A 12,975-nucleotide genomic window follows, 5' to 3' on the forward strand; every position below is an offset into this window, starting at 1 on the left:
GACACACAATCTGATCTCCTTCAATCAGCAACTGAAATGTCTTACCAAAGAAACGTGCCCTCTCTTGGTTTTTTCCAAAAGATAACCTCTTCTTCCAGGTTACCACAAAGAGTTTTTTTTTCTTTTTCCCCTATTCAAGAAGAAACACAATAACCAACCACAGGCTCTGCAATGGACTGCAGAGATTTGGAATAGGCTGAACTCAGAATTCAAAACCTGTCTTTAAATGGGGCCATGCAACAGGTCTGCCAACTTGCAGCCTTCACCACAAGCTGCTGCAGAATACTCTCAGTTGCTCTCTCTCCCAAACAATGGGTGTTTTCTCTCTCTTTGCAAAACCACCTGGCCCCTCTTAAGACAACAAACTTCAACCAGACATTTAAAACTCTGGCACCAGTCTAAAAGCAAAAGATTTCTTAGTTCTTGAGCCTGGACACTGGACATTAATGCCTACTTTCAAAACTCTCACAAGCACTTCCCATTGTCTGCAAAGACACCAAGTCTACAGTTGCATGGCAAATGAGATGGTTGCTTGTGAAATGTGACCTAATAACTAAACCTCACAATCATACCCTTTTAAGATACATTTTTATAATAATTTTATTATCTATTCTATTACAACAGTGCTTCATATCTTTTAATATTTAAATGTAAAGAGTTACCATCTTTTTCAAGATCATACAACGGATGTTAAAAAAAATACCCTTGGTAAAGCCATAACAATGCGAGGAGATGAAAATCGCAAATCCTCCCTCAAAGTAGCGAGCGTTCAACAGTAATGCTTCCATATATCTATGGTTAGATAGCAATCATAATTTTTGGATAGGTGGCATGTGATGTGAAATCTCTGAGCATCCAATTCTCTATACTGCCCTTTATATGTGAACTATGACTACCAGTACATATTCTTCTATCTGTCCTTGCTATCTGTATCTTCAAGTTATCTTTACTTTGCAGGTTGGTGGTCAGAAATAAGTTTTGTAAGTATAGGCTGGTTCTACCTGAAGTTTATGTTTTTCCTCTGACTATAGTAAAACAAAACCCCAAAATGTTAAAATCCTTTCGTAACTGAAAGAAAGAGCAGACCTTTCACTAAACGTGTGTCAAAGTTCAAATTTATTGTCAGATTACATACTTGACATCACATATAACCCTGAGATTCTTTTTCCTGTGGGCCAGGCAGAATTTATACTTATTGCCAACTGTAAACTGTACTTGAAAAAAAAGCTACAAAAAAGAGAAATGTAAACAAAAATGTAAACAAACTATTCAAATACAGAAAAAAATAAATATTCAATAATAAATAATGTGCAAGCTAAGAGTCCTTAAATGAGTCTCTGATTGAGTCTGTGGTTTAGGAGTCTGATGGTGGAGGAGTAGCAGCTTTTCCTGAACCTTGTGGTATGAGTCTTGAGACACCTATACCTCTTTCCTGATGCCAGCAGAGAGAACAGAGCATGCCCTGAGCAGAATGCTGCTGGATCCTAGGAGATTGCTGCTGTTCTCCGATGGCGTGTTGCATGTATATTTTCTTGTTGGTGGGGAGAGTTTTGCCTATGATATGCTGGGCTGTGAATACTACCTTTTCCAGGGCTTTCCAGTCAGATGTATTGGTGGCCCAGACCAGCACACTTTCCACTACACATCTGTAGAAATTTGCCAAGGTTTCCAATGAATACTGAACCTCCCCAAACTCCTGAGGAGGTAGAGGTGCTGATATGTTTCTTCATGATGATCTTAGAATGTTGCATCTGGGAAAGGTCCTCCAAGATAGTAACTCCCAAGAATTTAAATTTGCTCATCCTTTCCACCTCTGATTTCCCCCAATGATCACTGGATCGTACACCTCTGGTTTTCCCTTCCTAAAGTCTACAATCAGCTTCTTAGTTGGTGACATTGAGTGAGAAGTTGTTGTTGGTGTGCCATTCAGCAAAGTTTTCAATCTCCCTCCTGTATGGTGACTTATCACCGCTTTCTATACAACCCACTGATATCGTCAGCCTTCCATAAGTGCTTTATATGCAAATATGTATTCTTAAAGTACAATTAATGTTTTAATGTAGAAAGCACTACAGTTTATTAGAAAACTACAAATTCCCACCATCTGCAGTATTATAGTGACTGAGGGATAAACATTGGCAAAAAAAGCAATAACTCCCTCACACTTATTTACAACTGAACCATACCATTTACATTGTTCAATTAATGGGGCATTTGTTTACTATCTCATCTAAAAGATTATATGTAGGGCAGTAGAACACATGCCACATTACAGTAAGATCCGTGTTATCCGGAATTCAAGCAACTGGTAGCCTCCAGCAACCAGCAGAAATAATTGCAGAAAATAAATAGGTAAAAAAATACGCGAGTTTAAATTTGGGTGCTCGCTTTGGCAGCACCCAAAATTTGGAAAGTTACAAAGAAGATTAGCATGGCCCCTGTGCAAGAATGACACACAAATTTGTGAAACATTTTTATTTTTACTTTAAAAAAGTTTAAATTTAACACCCCCCAGCAGTTCGTTCACTCATCACAGTCTCAAGCAACTGGAATATTCATTTATCCGGCATCTACTGATTCCCTATAGGTACCAGATACCTGGAGCTCTACTGTATTACATGAGTGTTAGTCCAGATACTTTCACTCAGTTCTATGGAGTGGGATTTGAACAGAAAGATTTACACAGGTAAGAATGCTACAAACTAAGCAGCAGCTGACACTTGACCAAATTTAAGCTTTGGTTTTACTTATAATGCTTTCTGTAATGTTATTAAACAGAATATTACATAATATGTAAACCACAAAGTATCTAGTTTCATCATATAGTCCATTAATGCTCTCCAAGTCTATTGTTTAAAAACTGGTTTCATCATGGAGTTTGGGATCACAGAGTGCTCTTCCAAGCAAGCAGAAGAATATTACAGAAATATTGAAAGCACCCAGAACATGATGGTGCAATTGCAATTTCAAACACACAAAAGATAATACAATTGAAAAATGTTTATTTTGTATGAAACCTATTTAAAAATTGTTGCACTGCACTTGGATTGTCTTGTAAACTTTCTGATAGTAGAAATGCCATATATCCTAATGTAAAGTGATTTCATTCAAACAAATCATTCCATGTCCTATAGTCCCTTTATGACAATTCTGCAAATGGCAATCCTGTCTTCTTCCACTCTTCCAAAATGAAAGTATTAAAATGTTCATCTTTCATATCTATTTGTAGCAATGCTTGTCATGTAGTGTGTATTATTAGCTTACCTTAGCAGATTCTTCAGATCTGACAACCTTTTTATAATATCTTGCTGGCTTGTGCAGTTCCTTTTGATAATCTCTTTCTAGGCCTGCCACATCAAGCACTTCTGCCAGGAATATCAATTAGCCCAGTACAATCTGTATCTTTCACTCCTTGAATATTTCCCACTAAGATTGCAGCACCTGGTTAGAGTATCTGGCATTTCTGTATGCAGGACTACATCTTCCATTAATTGCTCACCAAGCAACTGCCATGTGACATTTCTTCATATTAATAACTCATTATTAAAGTTCACTGACTGCCACGTAAGTGACTCCATCAATTTTATACATGTGCCCTGTTTGGGCATTACTCCAAGAATCAATACATTTTGGAATAAGTAGACTAGTTTACTAATAATTCAAAAATATTAAAAGTTAAATTCCAAAGTAATGTTGTGACTAATTCATAAATAGTTAAATTGAATCATGCTTGACTTGGGCCAAATCTGTTTCAAATTATTTTTGCATCTCCTATAGATTTGTTACATACACTGGAGACTTTCATTCTACAATATGGGCTACATTTGAATTCATGTAATAGACCACCCTTAATATTCAGTTGTATATTTTATTTCTCACATTCCACTTGACTACTCATCCTTTCTGAATGTGATTGTCAGATTGTGGTTAGTGCTCTGTTTAAAATATTTTGTGACTCAAGATCCAGGTCTGGGGAGAAGTGTTTAAAACAAGTCACAGAGCAAGAAGGCTACACACGAGCAGGAGCAAGTAAATGTAAGGCAGTGGAGTGGCCACTGTGGGAGTTGTCATGAGGCTTTAGTGAGCAGAGGGACAAGGAAAAGATGCAGGAGTTGAGGCAAGTTAAGGACAGGTTTTTCTAACTTTTTTTCCATTTCATATAGATAGTGGGAATGACAGCCAGGGAAGGTTCATGCTCTTGCAGAGTGTAGATTGTCAGAAAAGTCAGCACAATCCCTGATGCCATCATCTGCGAGAAGTGCATCCAAACTGCAGCTTCTTACAAACTAAGTTCGGGAATTGGAGCTGGAGTTGGATGAACACTGGATCATTCGGAAGGCTGAGTGGGGGGTGATAGATGGGAGTAACAGGAATGCTATCACACCCAGGAGGCAGGAGAACGGTAGCTGGTTGACAAAAGAGGGAAAGGGAACAGGCAGGCAGTGCAGGGCACCCACTCAATAACAAATATACCATCTGTTGGGGGGGGGGGGGGGGTGGGAAACGACCTACCAGGGACAAGCCATGGCAGTTAGGTCATGACACAGAGTCTGGTCTTGTGGCTAAGAAAGGGAGGGAGGAGAAAAGGCAAGCAGTAGTGATAGATGATTCCATAGAACAATATGATCATATTAAATGCCAAGCGGAAATCAATGAACAGCACCCTGATGTATGAGGGATCACTCTCTAGGTGGTCCAGGACAGAGTAAAGCGACAAGGGTACATTATCATCTGTGGAATAGTTTCTTCTATAGGCAAATTGAAATAGATCCAGTATCCCTGGGAGGTGTTCTTTAATGCATTTCATCACCAGATGCTTAAGCATTTCATAATGGTGGAGGTCAGTGCCACAGAGTGGTACTCATTGAGGCCTGTCATTCTCACCCTCTTAGGGACCAGGATGATGATGACAGTCTTGAACCCTACAGGAATGATGGAATGTTGCAGAGAGGTGTTGAAGATGTCTGTGAAGACCTCCATCAATTGGTCTCCGTAGTCCTTAAGTAACTGAGCAGGTATGATGTCTGGTCCCACCATCTTGTGTGGATTCACACTGGATAAGGTTCTCCTCACCTTGGCCACGGCTAACATTCGCCTTCACAAAAGCATCAGATCCCTGGTCAGCCCGCCAGCAACACCACCTATCTTACATATCCAAGTTTTCAACCAGGATTAGACATATCTCCGGTAAGAGTAACATGGTGGATGATGCCCTGTCCCACTCCTTCGTTCAAGCAGTATTGTGCCCTTTGCCAGGTGGAGACTACATAGCACTCACTAAAGCTCAGCACCAGGTCGACGAACTCCTGGCTTATAGAACTGCTATCATGAGCCTGCAACTTGAGGATGTAGCCTTTGGGTCACAAGGTACCACTCTCCTGTGCAACATTTCCACAGGTCAGCCTCGCCCTATTGTCCCTGCTGTGTAGAGACATTGCATTTTCGATAGCCGACAAGTTTGTATGGCATGGACTCAAAAAGCAGATCACGCACTGGGCAAAGATGTGCACAGACTGCCAATCTGCAAAAATGCAAAGACACGTGAAGGCGCTGCTTCAGCCTTTCCAGCCACCACAGTGCAGATTTGACTACATGCATGTCAACATTGTTGGCCCGCTTCCGGTATCACAAGGGTCTACGTACTTGTTAACGGTCATTGATAGATTCACTAGGTAGCCAGAAGAGGTTCTTATGATGGACTCATTGACCAATTCATGCGCCAGAGCTTTTATTTCTGCTTGGGTATCTCGGTTTGGCCTACCCCCACACACGTCATCTCCGACAGAGGCCTACAGTTTACCTCTGCAGATGTTTTGTTGCGACTGCTGGGAATACAGTTTCACCACATGACAATCTACCACCCGCAGTCGAATGACCTGGGGGAGCAATTCCATAAGCACATGAAGGCTGCACTGATGATCTGCCTCCAGGAACCTGATTGGATGGATGAGATACCCTGGATCCTCCTTGGAATAAGAACAGCACCCAAGGAGGATCTCAACTCCTGATCAGCTGAGTTGGTTTATGGAGCCTAGCTCATTGTATCTGAAAAGTTCATGCCATCAACTGAAGTTTTAGGCAGGATACGGGAGCAGCTTGGAAAATTGGCCCCAGTTCCCACATCAAGGAATGGAACGATGACACCCTTCATCCCAAAGGAACTCCGGGACTGTGAGTTTGTGTCTGTGAGTAGAGGTGAGCCCAGTGTCAACCCTTATAGAGGCCATATGAGGGCCCCTTCAGAGTGCTACAAAACAATCAGACAACTTATGTACTGGACATTGAGGGACATCCAGAGACATTTCCAATTGACTGACTAAAGCCCGCTCATTTCGACCTTGATCAGCCCTTGCCACGATCCCCGATGCAAAGGCACGGATGACTGCTCAAGAGTGGAGAACAATAATGACACCAGAGGTTTAGCCTCCTTTCACCGGTTCTGAGATGGGAGAGGGGCATATAACGGCTCACCGGATGCTTAATCAAACCAGCTTGGGAGATTCTGAGTGATGTCAAGACATCACAATGATGACATCATTTGGAATGCATGGGGTTTTCAAAACCTGTATGTGACTGTTTGAGAAAACTACTTTTGCTGAACTTCGACTCAACTCCGTCTGATCATTTTCTTGTTCTTTATTTTACACTGCGACACAGTTGCTACAACTCCCCTTATTAGTCAATAATGAAAAGGAAAAAAAAGGAAGAAAAAATTCTCCCTACTAATCTATCCCCCCCCCCCTCTAAACAAGGTTATCTGTATAATATTGTAAATATGAAACAAATAACGGCCCACAGACACCAAGTTGGGAATCCCCAGCATCTACATTAAATCCTCAGATTATAATAATAATCCATGAATGGGCCCCATATCTTATCAAATTTAGTCGTTGCATCTTTAACATTATATCTAATTTTTTCCAAACTTAAATAAGACATGATATCATGTAACCATTAAATGTGAGTGGGTGAGTTCATCAAAATTGCTCATCTAGCTATCAAAAAAGCAAAGGCTAAAATTCTCTTCTGGGTTGAGGACAGAGATATATCTGATAGAGAAAAACAAAGCAATCAGAGGACATGGTTCTAATTTAGTCTTAAGAATTGTTGATAAAGTTTAGAAAATTTATTTCTTGTACCTCATTCCTAATGGTAGCAGTAAGTAAGGGGCATAGCCTGGGTGGTCAGGTCCTTGATGATAGAATCTGCTTTCTTGAGGTACTGTCTCTTAAAGATGCCCTTAATGGAGTGAAGACTAATGGGCATGAGGGCAATGACTGAGCTTACAACCTATGTAGCATCTTCCTGTCCTGTGTATTGACACTTTCATATCAGACAATGATGCAACCAGTCAGAATGCTCTCCACAGTACACCTGTAAATATTTACAAGAGTTTTTGGTGATGTACCAAATCTCCCCAAACTCCTAATGAAATATAGCCGCAGCTGAGCCACCTTCATGATTGTATCAACATGATAGGGCTAAAGGTTGTGTATGTAAATACATGCAGTATAAGAAATTAAGTGGATGACCTTGTAGTACAGCAACAGACTGGCAGGTATGATGTTGTAGTCATCACAGAGTCATGGCTAAAAGATGATGTGTGAGGATACACAGTGTATTGAAGGGATAGACAGGTAAGCAGATGGGATGGCATGGCTCTGTCGGTAAGGAACAACACTAAATCATTGGAAAGAGGTGACGTGATCAGAAGATGTAGAATCATTGTGGGTTGAGTTAAGAAAATGCAAGGGTGAAAAGACTGTTGGCTGTTATATACATACCTCCAAACAGTAGCTGGAATGTGGACCACAATTTGCAATGGCAGATAGAAAAGGCATGTCAAAAGGACAATTGTAGTGATGGGGGATTTTAACATGCAAGTAGATTGGGAAAAGCAGGAATGGACTGGATCTCAAGAGATATTTTGGAGAAAACCTACAAAATGGGTTTTTCGAGCAGCTCGTTAGTGAGGTGTGTTCCGCCCCCCCCCCCCCCTCCTCCTCCGAGGGGATTGGCTGAACTGGATTGGATGTTGTGAAATGCACCTGAGATGACTAGAAAGCTATGAGAAAAGGAACCATTAGGGGGCAGTGATATGATTGAGTTCAATTTGAGATTTAACAAGGAGAAACTAACGTCAGATGTGTCAATATTTCAGTAGAGTAAGGAAGAATTACAGTGGCATGAGATAGAAACTCACCAAAGTAGATTGGAAGGGTGCACTAGTAGAGAAGATGGAAGAATAGCAGTGGATGAAGTTTCTGCAAAAACTAGAGAAGGTGCAAGATATATACATACCAAAATAGAGGAAATATTTGAATGGAAAAATGTCACAGCTGTGACTAACTATAGAAGTCAAAGCAAACATGAAAACAAAAAAGAGGGCATGTAAGCAAGCAAAAATTAGTGGGAAAGATAGAGGATTGGGAAGTTTTAAAAAACTTTAGAAGATAACTAAAAATTCATAAGGAGGGAAAAGGTGAAGATTGAAAGCAAGCTGGCACATAATATCAAAGTGGATACTAAAAGATTCTTCAAGTATATAAAGAATAAAAGAGAGCTGAAAAGGAGCACTAGAAAATGATGCCAGAGAAATAATAATAGGAGACAAGGAGATGGCAGAGGAACTAAATAAGTATTTTGCATCAGTCTGCATTGTGGAAGGTACTCGCAGTGTAGCAGATGTTGAAGGGTATCAGGGAAGGAAAGTGAATGCAGTTACTATTTATTTTTTCTTTGAATATTTTAGTTTTGATTTTTTTTCAAAAATTGTATATAATAAAATCTTCAATATCACAATATATTAAATATTTTCTTGCAAAAAGCAATAAACAACAAAAACAAAATAGTCCCTCCCTCCCCCTTTCCATACATACAAATCCTCACATATGTCAGAGCTTACATATCTTTTAAATGTATAGAATATAATTGGGATGTATAATAGTAACATTTATAGTCCTTTTTTATGACTTTATTGGGGCTCCTATATGGTCCAGGTATGGTTGTCATATCTTCACAGAAGTGTCATATTTGTTCTTTAAATTATATGTGATTTTTTTTTTTCTCCATAAGTATACAGCTGTTCTTTTCCACAGTCCATTGAGCTCTGAGTAGAGGGGAGCTGGATTTCCAAGTGTTTGCAATACATTTTTTTGCTACCACGAGTGCTATTTTTATAAATGAGATTTGATATTTAGTCAATTTGTGGCTTATTTTCATAAAATTACCCAGTATATGTAGCTCTGGGTCACCTATGAAGGCCACTCATGTTATCCTGGTTAATTTTTCTGTGATGGCTTGCCAAAATGGCCTCACCTCCACACACAACCACGTAGTATGTAGAAAAGTTCCTGTCTCAGTCCCACATATGAAACATCTCTGATATTTCTGCTTTTGATCTATGTAACTTCTATGGGGTAAGATATAATTGGTGTAAAAATTATATTGAACTAATCCATAACTTGCATTTATGATTGATGTCATGCTGTTCTTTCACCAATCTGACCAGCTCCTTTCTGAAATCACCACACCAAGACTGAATCCCATCTTTCCCTTGGCCTCGGTAACTCTGGTTTTGCATTTTTGCTCTGGAGAGTGTTATAAATTTGGGTGTATTCCCCATCCAGACCAATCTTTCAATTTCACTAATTTCTTGTGGTCCCCATCTTTCTCTTATGAATAATCTAAGCTGGAGAAAACAAAAGAAGGTCCCATTGGTCACTCTGTATTTGTGTTTTAGTTGTTCAAAGAACATAAGCATTCCTTCCGTATAGCAGTCTTTAATATATCTTATGCCTTTGTCATACTACGAATTTAATATTCTATTGCCCATGCTCGTAGGCAATACCATATTTTTAAATTTTTAGTGGTGCTTTTATTGATATCCCTACTTTTTTTCCCATACTTTCATTAATTTCTTGCCATATTCTGATTAGTATGGATTATTTGTCCTTTTTTTCTAGAGATTTGACACTCCATTTACAGATAAAATCCATTGATTCCCCATCCCTCATTGAGTATATTCCCATCTGAATCTGGGGGTGCGTGTCTTCCACAAAAGAAGGCTGCAAGAAATCTAGCCTGTGCAGCTAGGTCGGATTTTTTAAAATCTGGAAGTCTAACTCCTCCCATCCTGTTGTCTCATGTCAGTTTTTCTAGTGTGAATTTTGGTACCTTATTATTCCATAGGAACTGTCTAATATGATTGTTTAGTAATTTAAATAACTTTTTTAGGTAACTGAATAGGCAGCAATTGAAAATAATACTACAATCTTGGTGTTAGTTTCATTTTGATGCAATTAACCCTTCCCACTAGAGTAATCAGTAAGTGTCTCCATTTCTGCAGGTCTTCTTCTATCTTCCCCAAAAGAAGAACATAATTTAGTTTATACAGATTTTGTAAATTGCCATCAGTTGCTTTACCAATATATTTTATTCCATCCATCTTTAATTGACTTCCTTTTTGGTATCTTTCATATTCAAAATGTATCAATGGCATTATCTCACTTTTTTCCATATTTATTTTATATCCAGATATTCTTCCATATTTTTCTCGTGTTCCTAATAATCTTTCCAAAGATTTAGCTGGGTCTGATAGTTATAGTAGCACATCATTGGCAAGGAGACTCATTTTGTATTCTTCTTGTCCAACTTTGAAGTCCTTTATATCCTGATCCCTTCTTATTATCTCTGCTGGTGGTTCAATCGATAAAATGAAAAATGCTGGGGACAGGAGTCATTCCTGACTACTTGATCTACTCAAGGGGCACACTGCTGATATCTGATTATTAGTTACAATTTTAGCTTGTGGTTTTTGATATAAAGTTTTTATCCAGTTTATAAATGTTCTGCCTATGCAAATTTTTTCCAGATTTTTAAATAGAAATGACCATTCCGAATGATCAAATGCTTTATCCATGTCCACTGAGACTGTAATACTTGGATTCCATTCAAATTTTGCCATGTATATGATATTAAATAATCTTCCTAGTCTATTTGAGGAATGTCTTCTTTTAACAAATCCTACCTGGTCTGTATGTATCCTTTTTGATAGATAGTGTCCTAATTTATTAGCCAATGCTTTTTCTGCTATCCTATAATCGGCATTTAACAGAGATTAATCTATAAATTGATCCTTTTTTTGTAACAATGTAATAATTGCAGTTGAGAATGATCCTGGGAGGGTCAGTGGTTTCTATTGCTTGGTTCAGAACATCTATTAACAGGGGCATTAATAGTTCTTTAATTGCCTGTAAAATCCAGTAGGAATTCATCCTCCCCCAGTGATTTATTAGCCTGTAGAGTACCCAGGGCTTTTTAAAATTATTCTCTTGTAAAGGGAGTGTCTTGTTCTATCTTTTCTCTTTCTTCTAGTTTTGGAAGTTCCACATTCGACATAAATTCTTCCATTTCATTCTTGTCTCCTAGTAATTCTGATTTGTACAATTTTGTGTAATGTTGTCTGAAGATGTCATTAATTTCCTTTTGTTTATTTTTATTGCATTTATCATTCTTGATGACTCCTCTGCTTTAATTTGCCAAGATAAGACTTTTTGTGCCCATTCACCTAACTCATAATATTGTTGTTTAGTTTTTAATATAGCTTTTTCTGTTCTGTATGTGTGTATTGTATTATAGCTTAGCTTTTTTATTCTCCAGCAGTCTATATTCTTCTTGTAATCCTGTTCTTTGATTTTTTTTCTAATTCAATAATATCTTTCTCCAAGCTGTTTACTTCTGCCACATATTCTCTCTTAATATTCTTTGTATAGGATATAATTTGTCCCCTCAAATATGCTTTGAATGTGTCCCATATCAAAAAACTATTATTAGTAGACAGCTGATTTGTTTTGCAAAATATTTCTATCTGATCTTTTAAGTAGTATGGTATTGAGATACATTTTCTTGCTTTTTCATTATTGCAATAGTTAATGATGGTGTTGAGTGATCTGATAGAAGCCTCGCTAGGTATTCTGTTTTTATCACTCTACTTTTTAACTGGGCAAACATTAAAAATAAATCAATAATTGTATGTGAATTGTGCACTCTTGAATAAAAGATGTAAAAATACACAATGCTGGAGAGACTCAGCAGCTCAAACAGTGTCCTTTATGTAGCAAAGGCAGAGATACATAACTGATGTTTCGGGCTTGAGCCCTTCATCAAATTATGAGAAAATGCTGGTGAGCATCAGAATAAAAGGTGTTGTCTCTATCTCTGAGATTTATTGCCTCCATATATCGATAAGATTTAGATCCTTCAGATATGAAATTGTGATTTTTGCCGCTTTTGCCCTCATTACTATTCTTGCAGATTTATCTAGTATTGAGTCCAAGCAAAAATTAAAATTTCCTCTGACCAATGTATTTTGTCTTACCTCTGCTGTTTTTAAGAAGATATCCTTCATAAAGATTTCATCATCATAATTTGGGGCCTAAATATTCATAAATGTCCATGCTTCTCCATAAATTTTTCAATGTGCCATTACATACCTTCCAGCTTGGTCAATTGATGTACCTTCTATTAATACTGGTGTATTTTTATTAATTAGAATAACTACCCCTCTTGCCTTTGAACCAAAGCTATCCTAGCTATCCTCTTTTTAATTTATCATGTTGTAGTGGCTACTTTGGTAGAGCTACTAAAACAATGCAAACACACAAACCAGGTTAGTCAACACAAGACTGATTTATTCAGACTTTGCAAGCTTCTTTTATACATCGCATGTCCCAGGCTCCACAAGACAAGGTGGGACATCACTACGAATTTGCTGCCACTCCACGAGACCGGCAGGTTTAAATTAAGCCTTGTGAGTGTCCCGTGCCTTCCACCAGGAGACTCAGCAGATCAATGTGCCATTCCTCAACATGTAATACCACTCGCATTCAGTCCATTAGGTGAGTATTCAGTTGTCTGTATATGGTTCCGCATGTCTGCAGAACCAGGCCGACAACAGTTCACGATACTGCATTG

At 38.4% G+C, this 12,975-nt stretch overlaps 1 non-coding gene across 1 annotated transcript; it reads left to right on the forward strand.

Annotated features, from left to right (window-relative positions):
• The first annotated feature begins 2,380 nt into the window (after window positions 1-2,380).
• On the forward strand, window positions 2,381-2,483 carry LOC138762552 (U6 spliceosomal RNA). Its single transcript, XR_011356958.1, has one exon. It is a non-coding gene; the product is annotated as a U6 spliceosomal RNA (small nuclear RNA).
• Window positions 2,484-12,975: the final 10,492 nt, after the last annotated feature.

The sequence above is a fragment of the Narcine bancroftii genome, chromosome 4, assembly GCF_036971445.1.
Source record: "Narcine bancroftii isolate sNarBan1 chromosome 4, sNarBan1.hap1, whole genome shotgun sequence".
In the NCBI taxonomy this organism is placed as follows: domain Eukaryota; kingdom Metazoa; phylum Chordata; class Chondrichthyes; order Torpediniformes; family Narcinidae; genus Narcine; species Narcine bancroftii.